The sequence below is a fragment of the Scylla paramamosain genome, chromosome 5 (assembly GCF_035594125.1).
Source record: "Scylla paramamosain isolate STU-SP2022 chromosome 5, ASM3559412v1, whole genome shotgun sequence".
NCBI lineage: Eukaryota > Metazoa > Arthropoda > Malacostraca > Decapoda > Portunidae > Scylla > Scylla paramamosain.
The window spans coordinates 14,746,692-14,751,691 of NC_087155.1; the positions used below are offsets into that span (position 1 = coordinate 14,746,692).

The following is a 5,000-nucleotide window of genomic DNA, read 5'->3' on the forward strand; positions in this document are numbered from 1 at the left end:
GGTACGGTCTGTCTAATCTGTAACACGTGAACTTCTATCTCTCATCTTTCTCCAGTTAAAAGAGGAGTAAAGGAGAGGAAAGTCAAATCATTTTATTGTCATTACCACATCAACAGCAAAACTCCATAAACAACAACAACAACAACAACAACAACAACAAAAAGGCAGTCAAGATGAGGTATAAAAGCACTTATATACGAAATAAATTCTTACAGAGAGAGAGAGAGAGAGAGAGAGAGAGAGAGAGAGAGAGAGAGAGAGAGAGAGAGAGAGAGAGCTTAGTAGGACATCTCTCTCCCTCCACAGTTAAGACTAACACCTGAATTATGTTAAGTATTAGATGGACACGACCTTTCTCTGCTGGGGTTTGACGAGTAGGTCGCATTTCACTTTCTATCATTCCTATGCAGACTTTCTATAGCAACTAGTTTATATCCGGGTTCGTAAGCGAGGTTATACAAGGCCCCGCGTGTTGGGTGCCTCACTAATGCTTCTCCGGGGGATTGGGGACACATAGAAATGCTTCAGCCGCTTGTGGTCATCCTTTGTGTTACTTTGTGCTTCCTCGTGTCATGAGTTTGTGCATTGTGTTGTGTGTTGCTTGTTGTTTTTCTGTCTCTATTATTTAGTGCTTCCTGTGTGTGTGTGTGTGTGTATGTCCGTGTGTCCTTATGGTGCCTGTCACAGTAATGCTCCTCCTCCTCCTCCTCCTCCTCCTCCTCCTCCTCCTCCTCCTCCTCCTCCTCCTCCTCCTCCTCCTTTAGTTTTTCTCTTTCTTCTTCTTCTTAGGATGCAGGTACCGTTGGATGAATTCTGTGTATAGGTGAAAGTTTGCACACACACACACACACACACACACACACACACACACACACACACACACACACACACACACACACACACACACACACACACACACACACACACACACACACACACACACACACACACACACACACACACACACACAGATCCGCTGCTACAAGTGAAATGTGTAGTATTGTATGTTACGTTTTGTGTGTTGTATATTGTGTATGTCACCTTGATTCATTAACTCTCTCTCTCTCTCTCTCTCTCTCTCTCTCTCTCTCTCTCTCTCTCTCTCTCTCTCTCTCTCTCTCTCTCTCTCTCTCTCTCTCTCTCTCTGTCTCTCTCTCATGTGGGTCACTTCTAGACTCTAATTTTGTATAATCATTGTCAGTCTTTTGTGTTAGTTTGTCGGCCGGTTTGATTTTCTGCCAGTCTATCTCGTTCTCCTCCTCCTCCACCACCCCGCCCCCTCCCCCGCCGCAAGGTCACTACACGCTGTAACACATGATGCAACACGAATTATGTTGTGTCGGTCATGAACATACCGCCCCTGATTCTCCTGGCACACACACATACACACACACAAACACACACACCAGCTGCATGTATATGCAATACATGAAAGCTGATGTAAGGTTGAGATTGTGACTCATCTTCACGTTCCCAGAGCAGCTTCCCCAGTCTGTCCCCACCGCATGGTAGGCGTGAGGCGGGCCGCGGCAAGACTACGTGAACACTGGCACGAACCCGCTCGGTACTCGGCAGGCGTTCCCACCGACCGTTGCTGGTGACCGTGGGCAGAGTGAGGGGTTCAGGCGTTTCCGAGGATGCCTCATCTATGACCGTAGTCATGCTCCACCGTGGAGAAAGGAAGTCACATGGCGCTCTCACGGCCAGGTAGTGGGTGGCTTAGAAGTGGCCTATGATAAACGTCATGCTGGAGGAAAGAAGAGGCCTGGGGCATCTGGTGTTCCTGTGCCTGGTGCATGAGAGAGCTAGAGGTTGTTGCCGGGTAACCTGTCTTGCGGTAGCCGGCTCTTGAGAGGAAGGCGGCGCCGCGGCTGGTGGAGGTAGTGGAGTGGTGGCGGCAAGGTCTTTTGCACGCTCATCGCTGCAACACCGTCAACGTGAGAGGTTGGCGAGGCCACGTGAGCGGCTGTAGGGTGTGTCCTGGCCTCCGTGACCTTCACCTCCACAATATAGCAGCTGGGGACCAACGTAAGGGAAACCAGAGAGACTTGTGAGTTTTCCTTCACTTTCTGTGGAAGTGGAGAGATGGTCACGTAACGGATGTGGGAGCAGAGGAAAGTTCTTGGTGCAGGCGAGACGGCTTCCCCGGCCCATGACGTCATGATGTGGGGCAGGTATCCCGAGTTGCATCAGGCGGAGGATGTTCGTTGAAATCTCCCTGGGTGCGGGGCGGGGAGGGGAGGTGACAAGGGGACCCGGGGAGGGGCATGGAGGCCTTGCCAGCCGAGCCACCTCCGCTGTTCACTCAGTCCCACACGCGGCGCCGACACGTGCGCATACCCGGATACCTCTCCGTGCACGCTCATTCAAGACTCGCATATTATCACGGTGCTTCCAGAATTCGCACAGCAGACTCATTGCAGTGTAGTGTACAGAGCCACAGCCACTGGTGCGGTGAATACTTCACAGCACCTCTTATCCACACACCGCGACTCGCCATTGTTCGTCAGTCAGTCAGGTAAGCCGCCAGGTGGTTCAGGCATCAGCTGGGCCGCCTGTGTTTTCAGTGTTCAGTGGTGCACGGAAATTCTTGTAGAGTCACCCCCTGCAGCGCCTCGCCCGCCTTCAGCATGGTTATTGCCAGACCTGGCGTGGCTCTTTGTGTGTAGGGACTCTACGAAGGGACCGAGGGCGCCGCTTTTAAGAGGCTCAAGTGGGTTTTGTCCACGAGGGACAGTAATCCTAGCTAAGCCTCATGAGAGTTAGGATGACCATGGAGAGTGATCAGATGTCGCGTCCTGACAGTGAACAGTGACAGTGAGCACGTGTGTCTGTGACTGCAAGCTTGTAACTCTATGCTTGGTCTAATAGGAGGTAACGTAACACTGGGAGGAAAGAATCACACATAACACTACTCGTGGGTGTCTGCCAGGGTACAGTCCCGCGTTGCTTTGTGTGCCCAGTGCCAGGAGTGTGCGGGGCATGCGGGAGTGTTTCTGTGTGTATCACCACCCGGACTAAAATTGTTCTTAGCGCCAGACACCTCGGCTCCTCCCGCCTTGGTCACTTGAGAGCAGGCGCTGGTCGGCGGTGGAGCGCAGGGCTGGATCCTGTTACTCATATACAAGGCAGGTGTGTGAGGGGCGCGGCGGGGACGGGACCAAGTGGTTAGGGTTTTTTTACATTGTGTCTGGGGCGTAGCGTGGGAGGGTTCGTTCATGTATCGCTGTGGATTGAATGGTGGTGGTGGGAGAGGGCAGGGCGGGGGGAAGGTAATGGCCCGCTGTGCTGTGTGTGTTCGGTGGTGTTTCCTTGTGTCGCAGTGGTGGTTCTACTCTGCGTTGGTGTTATGGTGATGTGATGGTGTCGGTATTGGTGGTGTGAGAGGTAATGGAGGGAGTGAACTGTGTTGTGGCCCGCTGTGCTGTGTTTGGTGGTGCCTCGTGTGTTGCAGTGTTGGTTCTCCTGTGTCTCGGTGTTATGGTGATCGTGGTGTCAGTAATGGTGGAGGTGGTGACGGTCCTGGTGGAGGTAGTGACAGTCATGGTGGAGGCGGTAACCAGGACACACGAGGTGGTGAAACAATTCATTTATCCCCCACCACCCATGACTAGATACAACCAAGACCCTGAGATATTTCCAAGAGTCACAAAGAGAGAGTACACGTTTATCATTAATATCCGTTAATGGCTGGCGATCAAGGCCTCACCACCACACCACACCACACCACCTCACACCAAAACCCACCGGAAGTCTCGTCTCCCCCATCCTCCATCTCCTCCTCCAGACACCCTTATCTTCTCACATCCTACCCCTGCTTCTTACTCCTTACACCCTCTTCTCTCTGTTCTCTCTCTCCCTCCCAGTCCCAGCCTCTCGCCAGCCCCATCACCTGCCTGAGTCATTGACCAGACCAGGTGGAAGGTCCAGCCGGCTGAGAGCAGACAGGCATAACATGTTGTGGTCCCCGAGAGGAAATAAGAGAGGGAGAGAAGAGATGGTGGTGGTGGTGGTGGTGATGGTGGTGGGCGTTTGGGTGGTGGATGCAGGGTGTAATGAACAAGACTAGATTAGCGGGTGAGTTAACAAGGTAGATGAGCGAGGATGGCTGATTGCGGGTGGGGTGAGATATGAATGATGCCGGTGAGAGAGAGAGAGAGAGAGAGAGAGAGAGAGAGAGAGAGAGAGAGAGAGAGAGAGAGTGGAGGTTAAGGTACGGAGGTAGACAGACCAGGAAGCCACGAGTCCTTGAACTTGGAGTCAACTTTAGGAGAGTCGAGATGCAATGAGCCAGGTTACTTAACTCCACCTTTCCTCCTCCTTCACCCTTCACCACCTCCTGCACCCGCCCACCCACTCCCTTTAAGACGCACTGCTATGGAAGTGACTGAATAGACACTGTATTGAATTAGATCTGAGTTAACACAGTTCCGGAGTATAAGTCACCAGTGTCAAGTGCCGCGACCCACTTAGTTTCTGAAGCTCCTGAATTAACGACTGCCTTAATACCTGACTACCTGCCGTCCTTTACCTACTGCATGGTGGAGCCAGTAAGGGACTTGTGGCTCCACGGCTCCATCTTCCTTGACTGGAGCGGATGTGGGGTGCGGCAGAGATGGTCGAGAACCCCTGTGCTTCCTGTTGTCGGGGGGAGGAAGAGAGATGCCTCGTGGCCCATTCACCAGATGGAGGCCCATGTGGAAGTTTCGATCCGGCGCGCCCCTATCAGCTGTCCGCCGCAGGCCCCAGGTGTGACTGGGAACGGGCGACAGATGGCGTGGCGGTTCTGTTGCTTCGTTTAAAACACGGACGGGGAATTTTTCTTCTACCGGATGTGTATTGTTATTCTCTTCTCATCGTCGGGCATTTCCGAGACGAGTGTGTCAGACATCATTGGGTGTCCGTTGTGTCTCGCTCGGCCTTTCTAAAGTGAGTCTAGGTCTTCCTATCCTTCGTATTTCTCTTTTCTTCTTATCTAAACTTTTCTTATCCTGATTCTC

The 5,000-nt window shown here is 52.4% G+C and overlaps 1 protein-coding gene across 4 annotated transcripts in view; it reads left to right on the forward strand.

The window, feature by feature from the left end:
- The window catches only part of LOC135100572 (uncharacterized), a 51,595-nt gene that overhangs the window by 29,790 nt on the left and 16,805 nt on the right, over positions 1-5,000 (forward strand). The window contains exon 1 of one of the 4 annotated variants that reach the window (XM_064003586.1): positions 2,379-2,518. The exons of 2 other annotated variants lie outside the window; for them this stretch is intronic. The gene's annotated coding sequence lies outside the window, so the exon portion shown is untranslated. Of the gene's footprint in view, positions 1-2,378; positions 2,519-2,939; positions 3,133-5,000 lie in introns of those variants that run through there. One more of the 4 variants, XM_064003587.1, reaches the window with a different exon arrangement.